The sequence below is a fragment of the Schistocerca americana genome, chromosome 5 (genome assembly GCF_021461395.2).
Source record: "Schistocerca americana isolate TAMUIC-IGC-003095 chromosome 5, iqSchAmer2.1, whole genome shotgun sequence".
Taxonomy (NCBI): Eukaryota; Metazoa; Arthropoda; class Insecta; order Orthoptera; family Acrididae; genus Schistocerca; species Schistocerca americana.
In genome coordinates this window covers 688,620,093-688,636,291 of record NC_060123.1, presented here as the reverse complement: position 1 = coordinate 688,636,291, position 16,199 = coordinate 688,620,093, and the positions used below count along the sequence as shown (strand labels likewise).

General features: G+C 39.3%; 1 protein-coding gene across 1 annotated transcript in view; it reads left to right on the top strand.

The window, feature by feature from the left end:
- The window catches only part of LOC124616117 (UDP-glycosyltransferase UGT5-like), a 180,014-nt gene that overhangs the window by 54,216 nt on the left and 109,599 nt on the right, over window positions 1–16,199 (top strand). The window lies entirely within an intron of this gene.

Sequence of the window (16,199 nt, the reverse complement as noted above, 5' to 3'; positions counted from 1 at the left end):
AGCTATCTGGCGCAAAAAATTTTTATAGCCTCTTCCAACTGAATGCTGAAGACGTGAATGTAATGGTAATGCAGATTCAGTCTATATGACTTTCTATCACACCGATAACAGACTTTTATCCAGTAGCCATTTTGCGGCAGATTTCTCGCAGAGTGTCCTCAATGCTGAAGACGTGAATGTAATGGTAATGCAGATTCAGTCTATTTGACTTTCTATCATACCGATAACAAACTTTTATCCAGTAGCCATTTTGCAGCAGATTTCTCGCAGTGTGTGCAGCGGCGCTGCACTCCCCCGATCTTTATCGAAAGCGCCTGCTACCGGTGATCGCTTTTCATGATTTAAAACGCTTTATTATAATTAAATGTTGCTCCATAGAAGATAACTACGATATCCATTCTCGCTCGAAAGCAACAGAGACTGACGCCCTGATTAGTAGATGGGTACTGTATTACATTAATCGGCAAGAGCTGAGTATGGCCCGAAATTAATTTTATAGACTTAGACGAAATTAAACCACCTCACTACATTCGATGAATTTATAAATGCTTCATACCTCTTTCTTTTCCTTTCAAAGTCAATTATTTGTGCAACTTTTGGCCAATATTCGGATGTTTTCGTCAAGGCAGAGTGAGCGTCTGTGGTAGAAAGTGTATTATAGTTCTTGTTTCATTCCTTACGGTAAGTCCATGCGATAAACTGTGTGAATACCTTGCAATGCACGCTCTGTAGCAGTGCAGGAACACTGCACGTTTGGAGTCCCATGTATGGATTCATGAAGTATTTAACGTTGATCGGAAGTGATAGTTAAGGTCATCAGATTTAAACCAGAAAAAGTTATCGATTTTGAGGTTTCATAGAATGGAAAGGAATTGCTAACGCCAGCGTCAGAAAACGTCTACAGTTAAATGCTACTGCAAAATTTATAAGAGAGGAACTATATTTATCAACATGTTCACTTCATAAACAACCTCCTGACATGTTAGACCCATATGACGAACAAAGCTGAAATTCGAATCGCTGACAGTAGGTTTGAATATTTTCAGAAAATATTTTACAGTGAAGCACCTTGGCATTTGCATGCAGACATCCATGATATTAACATAATTTACTAAGTCGAAATTGCAAGAAGATTTATGTGTAAAGGCATTCTTCAGATTTAGCAGTTTGCAACTCCATTAGTTAAAACGGAAAATAAAACGTTCCGTTCAGCGGCCTTCACCGAGATCGGAACTGCCATTTCATATAGCATCAGCATCGCTCCGCATAATGGAATCGCTGAGCTAACGACACACTGGCGACAACAGGCGGACTATAGGCTTTGCGATATTGCCTGAGCCTCAAAACGCAACATTAAACACACAAACAGGTGTTACTTATGTGAAAAATGCCGTTCTTAGAGTCCAGAAATTAAATATACTTTCTAAGTGTCTCATCATATGAGTCTTCGATGTGAAAAACGAATTCCAAGTGAATTTAGCGACGTAATGCCGGGCTACACCCGGAAGTAAATGCACTCGCACTGTGTTGATAAATACTTGCCACGACGCTGCCAATTCTCAGCTCTCTTACGAAACAGCTCTTTAGCGAAATGCTTGTCGTGATTGTCCGATCCGGTTCTTCAGAGGGGAGACGCGCGCGCACGTTTGGTTTTTATGCGGCGTTCTCCCCTGATAGTTTCTGACGTCGCCTTGTGAGGCATTCAATTATCATTAATCCAGAATGAATTAAGTTTCAGCTTCCGGCGTGGAGGAAGGCTGTTGACGCCGACATTATACCATTGGAACGCAGGGAAAGCAAAACAGATGATTCAGTGTTTCTCATTCAGCATAAAGCATGTGAGATAATTTTCCGTAACGTTCATAATCTTCTCGAAATACAAACGAAGTAAAAGTACATCGAAAGCTTATTTTAATTGAATATAATGTAAGATATCAAACACTTTGCACCTCGATGTCGAATGTATCCACGTGCAATCTTTTGCAGCATACATATAGAATGTCATGATTACCAAGGGAATGAAGAAATGTGTTGGTATGGATGGAAGCAAGAAGAGAAGCAATCAACAGATATTCGATTCCACGTGGCATTCATTTCATTTGAGATTTAAGAAGAGGTAAAGCGGGATATTACTTTCGTTAACACGAAAGATATGCCGCACAGATGGACAACGAGGAAGTCTTTGTCTTCATAAGTTTCCTCCTTGAAATGTTAAGAAGAGATGGGGCCCCTCCACGCCCGCACCAACGTGGTGACCAAACCAAAAGTCCTACTGTCACCTCCGTAAACATGTTAGTTATCTAGTAAGTGGATCACAGGATGCTGGGCTGTGATGTTGTCCGTGCGTCTGGGTAAGACTACGCATTAACACGGTCCATCAGGTGATAGATAGTGGACGAAACGCGAGTGAGGGTAGCGATTTGAAGAGCAGAGGGAAAAAAGTGGCATGGCTCGGGCCGTGGGAAAAAAACCTCTGCGACAGTGGGATGGGTAGTAAGAGCAATAGTGGCTTACTAGCTGCGATAGCTCATGCAAGGTTGGATTTGTTAGTATAGGTATCATGCATCATTACCGTGACAAGCGATGGCGATTTGTCCCAGTTGCTGCAGCTGCTACATTCCTGGAACAATCAAGATCGTTATACAGTAGTGGGAGATCGGCCATAGATCATCTCACTGTGTGGGGGATGTGTGGAGCTTGTCTGCATGCAGTGTACGGTACGGCTTCCCTGTGTAGTGCCAGTTATTCGGCAGTGTATTTCAGCTGGATATCCAGTCATGGCGTCTGATTAACAGGGGCTCGCCTGTGCCGTTATGTTTGCGAATGCTTGGCCATAGATGTTATGTCCTTACAAGTATGTCTTTTGGTCTTTTATGTTTCCATCTATGGTTGTGGTCGTAGTTCCCCAGATTCAGAATAAACGGGTTCTGCGAATGTCTGGAGTTTCTGTATAGTCTTGTGGTGAGTTTGTGGATTACCTCCGTGAGAGTCTCAAGTCGGTATTCCCGGCGAAGGTCCGCGATGCATGTGTATCGTGGAGCATTGCTTATGATTTTGAGTACTTTGTTTTGTATGAGTTGCAGACGGCGCAGGCGTGTAGGCGCAGCGTATCCCCAGACAGGAGCTGCGTACGTCATCAGGGGTCGGATAAGTGTCATGTACATGGACCTCGACACCCTTCTGTTCAGTGGGCTACGCCTGTTGAGCATAGGATAAAGCTGTTTGAGCCTCGCGCTAGCTCGGTTGGTCATGTGTTGTATGTGGTCCCCTCAGAGTAATTTCCGGTCCAGCCAGACACCGAGGTATTTGACTTTCTCGCGGAAACGTATTGGGCGTGCATGTAGAGTTATTGGTCTGCAGTATCGGTGTTTGCGCAGTTGCTTCGGTCTTCTAGTGAACAGAACGGCTTCGCACTTGTCGACGTTTACTCTAACACGCCATTTCTCCAACCAAGGCTCGGCCACTGTGAGTGCAGTCTGTAGGCGTGACGTAATGTTTGATGGTTTCCAGTCTTGCGCGAGGATGGCTGTGTCATCCGCGTAGATTGCCATCATTGTGTTGTGTGTGGTTGGGAGATCGTTTATGTAGAGGTTAAACAGTAGGGGCCCAAGGATGCTTCCCTGGGGTACTCCCGCGTGTATACCGTGTCGTGTTCATTGTTTTCCCTGCACGTCAGTGTTGAAACTCCTGTCTGTGAGGTATGAGTGTATTAGACGCAGCAGCCCGTCGGGGAATCTCGCGTCGCTGAGTTTGCGGATGAAGCCGTTGTGCCATAGACGGTCGAAAGCCTTTTCGATGTCCAGAAACACTGCCCCTGTAGCTTTATTTATGTTGAAGCCTGTAACCTCCCCACACGAAATTTTAATTAAATGAAAATTTGAAATGGAGCCATGAAGGAAATGTAACTTCCTAACAGAAATAATAACACCTGATAAATTTTATAAGGACAGCAGCGGTGCCCTTCGGCCCTGTGAAACAATTAAACCTGATAAATTTTATAAGGACAGCAGCGCTGACCTTCGGCCCTGTATTCTGAATAACAAAAACAAAAATTCTTACCTCAATAAAAACTGCATCTATATCTGCTCTTATTTATCGACACAGCTTCGTGCATTGCTGGCGTATATTTAATTTTGATTCTTGGAGGAAATGCATAGGAAATATTCTTTAAATTGAAATGAATGTTTTTCTTTAGAAGAGTTACTTTATAAAAAATTATTATTGGGGCATTTTTTGAACAAATTAATTACAATTAACATACATTACTAGATGTGCGCAATGCTGCTTCATTACCTTCTATAACAATACTCATCGTCCACCACAATCCTGACCAGAGTCGCAAGAAGAACACGCCATCGACGCATGCCGACGCCTGCCCAGTACAACCGTCCACTCGCTACCACTGACGACTACTGCAGACAGACTACGACTGAACAACTCGCGCGGTCACGCGCAGACTAGCAACGATAAATAACTCTCTGGTCAGAGATTCTGTCATGCCTCGCCATCGCTGGTAATGAATACATACGTGTTTCATAACCCTCAACTGGGGAGGCAAAAATTTGGCAGCGATGGTGAGTCATTTGGACTTGCCATGAGCAACAAATTTTTGTTAACTAACTAACTTTACAATCACAGAATATACAGATATATAGGTGTAGAACATGAAGTAAATATAGTGCACATGCACCGAGTACAGAACATATCAGGTAATGACAAAATATATATACAATGAGTACAAAACAAATTAACAAATGACATAAGTGCACATGTACTGTAGTTCGGAACATATCAGCAAATCAAAATTGTATATGCAATTAGTAGAAATCATGTTAACAAATGACAAAAATGCACACGCACTACAGTTCAGAACATATCAGCAAATCAAAAAATGTATAGATCATGAATACAAATCATGTTAGCAAAAATGATTTTCACTATGTTACAAGAATTAGGATAGGAAAGGGAAGGATTGCATCATGGTTGTAGCACTTTAGGTTGCACTCAGCTGCACTGAAAGTCCATATCTTTCTACAGAAGCACAACACCAAGTGAGACAATCTGAAGTTCTTTTCCCAGAAGTATTAATCAGCGTAGCCAAGACACTGAAATGTCGTTGTAATATTCCATGTTATCTTTTTGTAGTACATTAGGTACACCAAACAGTGGGACCATAATAGCATCTCCATCGCTCACGGTGGTGGACAGCATGTCGTGTCAACACCACGTTCTTGTAAGATACACCAACGTAGAATTAGTGCAAAAACCCAAATATAGTGCTCCATGATCATGAGGATATACAGGACAAACGGATATTGCAGTAATTCCAGGTAATTAGGTCAGAAGGTGAAGGACATTAAGTCACATACTAGTCTTCATTGAGAATGACACTAATAGTTGGTGGCACTCATTGCCCAGTTATTGAACATTTCTGTACCATGTATGTAGTATTACAGAATAATGTTCATGAGTTGTTTTACAGATAACATTTGCACTCATTGCCTAATTATAAACCATCAGAGGTCATCATTAACAACAGAATCTAATAAGTGGCATAGTGTTACAGAATAATGTTCATGAGTCGTTTTACAGAGAACATTGGCACTCATTGCCTAATTATAAACCATTAGAAGACATCATTGAAAACAGGAGCTAATAAATGACATAGTATTACAGAATAATGTTCATGAGTCATTTTACAGAGAACATTGGCACTCATTGCCTAATTATAAACCATCAGAAGTCATCATTGAAAACAGGAGCTAATAAATGACATAGTATTACAGAATAATGTACATAAATCGTTTTACAGAGAACATTGGCACTCATTGCCTAATTATAAACCATCAGAAGTCATCATTGAAAACAAGAGCTAATAAATGACATAGTATTACAGAATAATGTATATAAATCGTTTTACAGAGGACATTGGCACTCATTCCCTAATTACAAACCATTTTATATATATATATATATATATATATATATATATATATATATATTAAAGCAATGCATTGCGTTGGGTAAAATGAAAATATTTGCTTTTGAGTTGTTGCTGCAAATGAAGATGTGTAACGTCATTTGTCATGAGTCAGCTGTAGCAAGATTATGAAACAAGTTGAGTATATGTAATCACATTCATAAATGACATAGGTTTAATGAACAACTGCTTATAGCACATTAATTTCATAAATAATTTCTCCTGCAAAATACAAAAATGGATTATTAAACTGAAAGAAGAAACGCATTTTATGCTGAAAAGTAGTGAACTTCGAATTAACAGGTAGTGAAATGTGTATAAAAAAATGTGTTCCCTAGCTGTCCTTTCCAAAACCTTCAGTCATCATACTATGCAATATAACACATACTGTCAAAACGAACTGCAACAAATACTTAAATAACTACATAGCATCTCTTAATTAACAGCAAATATATCATCTGCAAAGAAAAAACTTCATTATCCATATCACCATAACTCCATTATTATCATCACCTGTAAAGAAAAACTTCATTATCCATAATAGCATACTCTTCATCATTATTCATCACCATTCATTATCATCTGCAAAAAAAGTCACTTCATTACCCATTACACAACTATTCCTTATTTCTAGCATATTTCATCACTAAAACTAAGATGTGTAGTTCTGTCTGACAACCTGCATCAATCGCCTCGTACTCTGAAAGAAAAAATTAGTTAAGACTGCTATCATACGACGTGTATAGTACATTCTTGTTAATGCTTGTTAATCCTGATCCATTTACTCTTCCTCATGAGTTTTTTTTTTTTTTTTTTTTGCATCTTCTTTCGTTCATTCCGAAGGTGAAATTCCCATTTCTGTTTAATTTATGTCTTTTACACGTTGTTTCTTTCTGAAAATGATGAACAAAGATTAATGTCTTGCATTTAATTCATATACCCATTAGATAAAAACTGGTTTATAGTAACATAATTGAGCACACAGCATAGCATGACAGAAAACGTAATACGTCAAAAACATAGATAGTGTTCAGAGGCAAAAATGTACCCAGTGTCTCACAATGCAGCAGCAAAAAAAAAAAAAAAAAAAAAAAAAAAGTAAAGTAGTCACGATGTTGAGATATCATAAGGCAAAAATGTCAAAGTCAACTGGTGTTTGCTATATCTTAATTATTTCATAGTGCATACAAACAAAACAGGAAAACAATCGTACATACATAAAAATGATGACAAGAAATGTGACTTTCTTTGTGTTCAGCTTGTATGTTGTGTAGTTAATAGAGGCGAGAATTAAAGACTTTAATGGAGAGATAAAATTGCATAATTATTCATAAGATACGTAAGTTTATCTGGAAAAATATGCATGGTCTGATGTGTAACGACAAGAAGAGCGACCTGCTAACTTTACCTTGCCGGGCACTTGCCAAGAAAAAATACGACAATCATCAGTAAGTATTCATGTGAATATAATTGCATAAGTGGTCATAAAAATTAGCAAATGGCATTACAGCATGTTAAATCATAAAGTATCTTCATTCAATAAAAGGTTTGATATTCGATATGTGGTGGTTTCCTTTGGTTTTTCTGGTTCTCAAGGTCTCGACGTGTACAATATTGGGGTGAGGAATGCTGCGAATCCGATATGGACCTGCGTATAGAAGTTCAAATTTACTGCATCTACCTTTTACTCTATTGGATAAATAGTGTGTACGTACTAATATCTTCTGTCCAATGTGAAAGTCACGGCGTGTACAAACCTGTTTTTGCTGCCTTCTCCGGCGCTCTACGGCACGTTTGATGTTGTTCAGCGCAATGTCAATTATTTCATGGTGTCGTAGTCGACGAGATGTAGGAAAGTTTACTAATTCTTTAATTTTGTTAGGTGGTTCAACATTTTTCAGTATAACAGACAGAGATAGCATAGTGGATTCATTTGGTATGGAATTAATTACATCCTGGAATGAGAGTATGTGTGTGTGTCCCAATCAATATGTCTTTTATGGCAGTATATTCTACACAGTTTACCAATTTCTTTCATTAATCGTTCACAATGGTTCGAAGAAGCATGGTATCTGGATATATAGATCGGAGAAATGTTTCTAGCTCGTAACATACGTGTCCATATAGCAGATCGAAACTGTGGTCCATTGTCGGAAATTACTTTCAATACATGCCCTACGTGAAATAAAAAATGTTTTACAAATGCTTTCGAAACAGTTTTAGCAGTAGCTTTGCGTAACGGAGTGAAGGTAACAAATTTTGAAGTGAGTTCAACAGCGACAAAGATGTAGCAAAAACCTCTATTAGTTCTGGGAATCGGACCAAAAATGTCTACAGCGGCCACATGTCTCAATTTAACAGGTACAATGGGATGTAATGGAGGAATATGTGAAGTCGTGTCTGGTTTAGCTTTCTGGCAGATTTTACATGACGCTAAAACTCGCCGAATACGTTTCTCCATGTTCTGTTCAGTATAAGAAAACATTTTCTGGCTCCGTAATGTGCGTAACTTAAATGAGTATACCAGATTAGTTTGTTAACAAGTTCGTCAGGAATGCATAATAACCAATTGTTGCTGTCAGGGTGAGAGCGGCGAAACAGAATGTCATTGCGTACAGTGTAATGGTTTCTAATGGTAACATTATTCCTATCTTGCCAAAGGTGTTTAATTTCTTTTCACACATTGTCTTTATTCTGCTCTTGTGCTATATCTTGTAGTGACGACGAAATGAAATTTTCAAATGCAACTTGTTGAATGTACATGACGCTGAAATTTGCTTTGCAGAAGTTGGTTGCGATGTCTTGCTGATTGTTGCTGAGAGAACGGGATAGTGCATCTGCTACAATATTTTGTGTGCCGGGAATGTGAACTATTGTAAAATTAGATTCCTGCAAGTAAAGTTTCCATCTGCTTAATCTGTCGTGTGTAAATTTAGCCGAAAGTAAAAATTGTATCGCTCTGTGGTCTGTGTATACGGTGGTACGTCTTCCATAAAGAAAATGCCGAAATCTGGTAAAAGCCCATACAACACATAATGTTTCAAGTTTTGTAACAGAATAATTTCGTTCAGCAGGTGACAAAATGCGACTTGCAAATGCGATGTTTTTAATTACTGTAGAGCCATCTTCTTCAATTTCCTGAAAAATGTGTACGCCTAAAGCGGTGTTAGAACTGTCGGTGGCAATGGAAAAATTTCTGGTAAGATCTCGGTGCGATAAAAGTGGTGCATTCAACAAAGCATATTTCAGGTTCATAAATTCAGAATGTGCTTGCTTATCCCAGGACCAAATAGTGTTTTTACCTGTCAATTGACATAATCTAGGAGTGTCTAAAGCAGAGTAATGAATAAATTTACGAAAAAAGTTAATTAAACCCAAAAAGCTGCGTAGTTGGTTTTTCATCGTAGGAACAGTAATGTCACGTAAAGCTTGAAGTTTTTCCGGGTCAGGCGTAATGCCTTCTGCTGAAATTACATGTCCAAGAAAATTTATAGAAGTTTTACCAAAGTGCGATTTACTGAGATTAACTGTAAGTCCTTGCGCACGATAAGTTTGCAACAGTTGTTCGAGAATCAGATTGTGTTCAGACCAGTTAGCTTCTGCAATAAGAATGTCGTCTACGTACGTTGTGATTCTGTCTTGAAGTTCTGTCGGAAGTATTGTATTCAAACCGCGAATAAAAGCTGCAGAAGAAATAGTTAAACCGAATGGTAATTTACAAAATTGATAACAGTCACCAAAACAGAGAAATGCTGTGTACTTTCTGCAGTTCGGATGGAGCTGAATTTGCCAAAATCCTGATTTCAGATCTAATGTAGAATAAATAGCAGTACCGTGAAATTTCTGTAGAAGTTCTTCTAGTGTCTGTGGGCGATCTGTTTCATTAATAATAATGTCATTGATGTGACGCGAATCAAGTACGAGGCGAAGTGAGCCATCCTTTTTCTTAATAATATGGAACGGGTTTATGTACGGACTATCTGCCATTTCAATAATTCCTTGGTCAAGCATAGCTTGCAATTCTTTCTTAACTTGTTCTCTATGGATATATGGAACGGGATAATGCTTGGCTTTAAATGTGTCGTGTTGTTTGACTTGAAATTCATACATAAAACCGGACATAGTACCAGGAACGTTGTCAAAAACTGGAGCTTGCTGTAAAAGAATTTTGTGTAGTTGCGTGCGTTCGTCGTCTGTATTTGCACTACTCTGTTTAACTTTATCAGAAATCGTCTGTATTACGTCATAGTCGGCTTCGTCTGGAGCATTATAGTTGTGTACGTACGTATCTGTGAACAATGTGGAATTACAGTCTATGCTACGTGATACGGAAATGACCTCTGTACAATTAATTGTTTGTTCTTCCGCAGATAACGAGTGCTGAAATTCTAAAGCCAGTTGTACATTTTCATCCTTTAACATTAAATAGGAATTTTGAAAGTCAATAATTGCGTCGTGTTGTACCAGGAAATTCGTACCTAGAATAACGTCTGTTGTCAACAAGGGAACAATCCAAAAATTTGAGTGAAAAGTGTGACCTGCAATACAAAATGATAAATGCGTCTGTAATTTAACATCTACTCCTTTACTCGATACTGCTCCTTTTACTTTCGTTTTGCCTAATGGTAACGTAGGATAGCTATTTTCTTTGTCACACTCGTTGAAAGTTTCTTCATTTATAACTGACATAGGTGATCCAAAATCGATTACTGCCGAAAATTTCGATGACAGGGTGTGAAATGGTTTTCTGAACAACTGGTCTTTCCTGCAAAAGAGTGTCTCGGATGTCGTCAAGAGTAATAACATTTTCATGAACAACATTCTGCGTGTCAAAAGTAGTGCTTGCATTACTGGAAGATGCAACCTGTACATTATCTAGTCAAATTCTATCCGACGTGTTACTATTTTCAGGAGGATGCTGTGGCATTCCCACTATTTGAACTGTTCTGTTATTTCTTCCAGACGTATTACGCTCTGGATGATACCTAGTGTCTGGTTCATTCATGATAATATGTTCTTGCGGATGATTTTGCTGTTGGTAAGACCGACTGTTATTAAATGTACGCTGAAAATTGTGCTCATTGTTTTTACGTCTATCGTGATAGTCATTTCTATACGGTGCATTGCGATAAGAATTGAAGCAGTGTGTTTTCTGTACATACTGATTCCCTTGTTGCTGTGCGTTACTATTTGTTGGGGCCGACGCTATACGCGTACGCGGCGAAACATTAAAGCTTGGTTGACCTTGTGCATTACATTGTTGGTTAGGTATACTAACCGGCTGGCTTTCATGCTGTTGCGGTGAAAAACGTCTATTGTTACCAAAATGCGGTTCCTGTTGCTGATAATTTTGACGATATTGATAATTAAAATTTTGTCTGTTATTAAAGTTCTGGTGGTTGTCGTTCCTAAAGCGTCTATTACCTTTGCTATTGAAATTACGTGGCTGATCGCAATTGCTGTACGTTTGTAGACCTTGGTTATTACATGAAAAATTTTTGTTTATAAAGGAATAATCCGATTGCTGCACTTCCAAAAGCTGTGACAGATCTCTGAATGCCGAAATATTTTCCTTCTGCTGACCCGTTAAAAGTGACACTCTTAATGATCGTGGTAATTTAGAAATACATAATTGAATAAGTGCAGATTCACTGTATGGTTCACTTAAGTGCTCAAAAAATTGCGTGACAGTGGAAAAATTTGAGTTCTCATAATTCGGCAAACTAATTAGTTTATCCTTAATTCCGCGCTGTGTCGTCTACGACCAATACGCTGACAGAAAAGCATTCGGAAACTCTTCTACCGAGTAACATTGTCTCGCGATCGGTCTCATACGAGTTGCCAGTTCGCCTTCCAAAAAACTACAAATAAATTCAAGTTTGTGCGTTACGGGCCAAGTTGGTGGAAAAGCAAAGCTAAATTGTTGTATCCAGTCCAGAGGGTGAATCTGTGTTCTGTCATTTTTAAATACTTTAAATTTTCTCACTGATAGAAAATGTTTGTAATCAAAATTATCGTCTTCGTATGAGGGAACAGGTTCAGGATTGTATGAGAATCTGTTTGACTGTGACTGTTTGGTATCTAACTCACGTACTCTCTGTAGATTACCTAAATTATACTGGCTGTGTGAGTCTGACAAATGATGGGAATGTGCCGTATGCTATGACGTGTTATTGACTGAAATATTTTTTATCTCTGTCACTTCTTGTTGTAAAGTTGACAATTTTCTACGCAATGTACTATTAGACGAATCTATCTCACTGATTGTCTGCTGTAGATTTTGGAATTCAGGTGTTTGGTCAAATGAAATCGGTGAAGTATCATCTGATTTGTTATCATTATTGCTTTCAATAACATCAATACGACTGGCCAATTCATCATATTTTTCAGTCAGTATTTTTACCTGATCATCGTTTTTAGTGTCAGAAGCATTAACCTGTTTTTGTAATTTACGTGTGGTTTCGTTCAATTTTTTAACGTCAGCTTTAATGACATCATAATCCTGTGTTAGTTCTAATTGTTCGAGTCTGTCAGTCACTGTCTGAATATCTACTGTGTGTGTATCTGTTTTTGATTTAAGATCGGAAATTTCATCACGCAATTCGGTGTTCAACTGTTCGATGGTATTAATTTTGTCCAATAATGTAGCAATATTGTTGTCTACGTATGTTTTTGCTTTCGCAAACAATTTATGTTTGTCTTCCTGTCTCTGTGCAGTAATTGTTTCCATGACTTGTCGTTTTACTTTATTTTGTTCCTGTATGAATTTACGGAAACGCGTTTCACTGTTTTGTAGGTGGTGGTTAAAACGTTCGTCAATTTGACTGTTCTGTTGGTCGAATTTCGCGTCTATTTTTGTATCCAGTGTGCACGAAAGTTCTGCTGTCATCAATTTAAACTCGTCACGTAACTGTGTTGCTTTTTCAGATCATTGTTTACCGACTGCACTAATTCCGCCTCTAAGTGCTTCTGTTGTAGTTGTTTGCATATCCCTCAATGCTTGAGCAACAGATCTAATTTCTTCACTACTTTTCCTAGCACAAGCCTCTATTTCCTCACGTAATTGTTCTTTAGTATCATGACATTGTGCGGCAACGGCTGTAATCTGTTCACTAAGCTGTCTGGAATTGTTGTCTAATTTTTCATTCAACTGTTTGGAAGTGTTGTCTAGTTTTTTATTAATTTCATTAATTTGTTGTATGTTCTGTTCACTAAGTTGTTTGAAGTTTTCACTATTTTGTTTGTGATTGTTGTCTTGTCTTTCATTAAGTTGTTTGTTATTTTCCTTAAGGTTGTCTTGTTTTTTATTAATTTCTTTAAGTTGTTTGAAATTTTCACTATGTTCTAGCAATATTGCCATAATTTGATCCAAAGTAACATTACCTACTCTATTCTCTGTGCTGTGTGTTGGTGTATCTGCATTTGTCACGTTTTCTGTAACCATTTGGTCATTCTGTAATTTTTGAAAAGGTTCGCCAGTCGGATATGCACTGTTATTCACTACACCGGAATTAAATAAATCTGTCGTACTCTGATTACACTTTTCATTTTCATTAGAAAAATTTGTCTGTTCGTCACGTGAATCCTGCAAACCGGATGTGTCAAGCTGGGCAGCGCTCATTCGCTCATTGCAACAGAACGCCCCGCATCATCAATTGTCGTAAAATTAACAGAGGGCACAATTGAATTTATTTGCTCATTATTAGCAATAAAATCATTACCGGTGATCAGTACGCACTGATTGTCTGTAAATGGGGAACTGTCATTATTACACTGCGTGTCGCAAGTACTATCACTCAAATTATTCGAACCGGCTATTTCACTCATTGTACATCGCGATGTACTGTTAACAGTTTTTTGCGGCATTTTTACACAAACCAAAATTATTCACAAATGAAACAAAGACAATGAAAAAAATCCAACAAACACTATTACAACAAAGAGCAACAAATTGCCGATGATCTGTGGAAAAAAGATAGACAAATTAGAAAAAGCGTTGCGCCAAATGCTAATTATTTTTAAGTGGATAAGAGCAGGTATCTGACTACTTCTCAGAAGATTCACAAAGAAATACGATACTGGTCCGGATGTCGCCAAGTGTAACCTCCCCACACGAAATTTTAATTAAAATGAAAATTTGAAATGGAGCCATGAAGGAAATGTAACTTCCTAACAGAAATAATAATACCTGATAAATTTTATAGGGACAGCAGCGGTGCCCTTCGGCCCTGTGAAATAATTAAACCTGATAAATTTTATAAGGACAGCAGCGCTGACCTTCGGCCCTGTATTCTGAATAACAAAAGCAAAAATTCTTACCTCAATAAAAACTGCATCTATATCTGCTCTTATTTATCGACACAGCTTCGTGCATTGCTGGCGTATATTTAATTTTGATTCTTGGAGGAAATGCATAGGAAATATTCTTTAAATTGAAATGAATGTTTTTCTTTAAAAGAGTTACTTATAAAATAATTATTATTGGGGCATTTTTTGAACAAATTAATTACAATTAACATACATTACTAGATGTGCGAAATGCTGCTTCATTACCTTCTATAACAATACTCATCGTCCACCGCAATCCTGACCAGAGTCGCAAGAAGAACACGCCATCGACGCATGCCGACGCCTGCCCAGTACAACCGTCCACTCGCTACCACTGACGACTACTGCAGACAGACTACGACTGAACAACTCGCGCGGTCACGCGCAGACTAGCAACGATAAATAACTCTCTGGTCAGAGATTCTGTCATGCCTCGCCATCGCTGGTAATGAATATATACGTGTTTCAAGCCATGTGTTATATGTTCAACGACCTGTAGGAGTTGTTGTGTTGTGGAGTGGTGATTCCTGAAGCCGAATTGCTCCGGTCTCAGGATGTCATTTGTTATGCAGTGCCTAGTGATGCGTTTGAGAATCACCTTCTCAACAATCTTACTGAGCGAGCTCAGAAGGCTGATGGGTCGGTAATTTTATGGGAGGCTGTGGTCTTTCCCCGGCTTCCTGAACATCAGGACCTTGGCCGTCTTCCAAAAGGCGGGGAAGTGTTGGTGTTTTAGTATGGCATTCGTTATTTGTGTTAGGTACTCAGTTGCTTTATCCGTGAACTCCTGTAGGACACGGATTTGAATGCCATCATGACCAGGGGCTTTCCTAGCAGCGGAATGCATTATAGCCCAGGAGACTTCGGCTGTGCTAGCATGTCGAATCTCGTCGCGCGATGGTTGGGCTAGAATGCGTGTATCCTCTTGGTCAGTAGCAAGTGTGAACACTGGATCTGATGGTACCAGGTTCGGTGTGAATGACGCTGCGAGTGTTCGGGCCATTAGTTCCGCTTTCTCTTCCGCTGAGTATGCAGGTCTGTCAGGCCCTTGAAGTGTTGGGGTGTATATTTTCTCCCTGGTGAAGTGTCGGGTTAGTTGCCACACGCCAGGTCGTGCGGTGTCCAGCCCTTCAAGTTTTGGTTCCACTGTTGTGTTCTATGTGTTTGTATTTTATCGTGTATGATGCCCTGTAGTCTGTTAATGTGCCGTTAGAAGTACGGACGCCTGGTGCGCTGCCATTGTCTCCTGAGGCGATTCCTCATTGAGATTAGGCCCAGGATTTCCTGGGGCAGGGCCGCACTGCGTTGTTGTGAGGTGCGATCAGGTATGGTGCCTGCCATTGCGTCCTGGACGGCGTTAGTGAGGGTTTCTACTGCCTCGTCAATTTGTGCTGTTTCATTAATTTCGTGTATAGGTGGGATGTGGCTATCGAGCGTTTGCTTGAACAACGTCCAATTCGCACGCCCGTAGTCCAACATCTTGCGTTGTTCCATGTGCTGCAGTGTTTCCTCAATGTATAGTATTACAGGTTGGTGGTTTGAGGGCAGATCGTTTTCAGCGGCAACGTTGAGTGTCGCTGTAATGCCCTTGATGAGGGCCATGTCTATCACGTCTGGCCTGTGTCCCCTCTGATAGGGAATGTGCGTCGGTTCAGTCGGCGCTAGTATAATGTAGTTTCTGCCTAGTGAATGTTCGTACAGTTTTTTGCCGTTGGGATTTCCTATGCGTGAATTCCATTCTGGGTGTTTTGCGTTCAGATCTCCAGCGACTATTACTCGCGGTGAAATGTTGAGTAATGTGCTGATATCGCGTGTTGAAATGCCTACAGGGCTGTTGTATACCGATATCAGTGTGGTGTAGGCTCCGTTGAACTTGACTCTGACGGCCGTA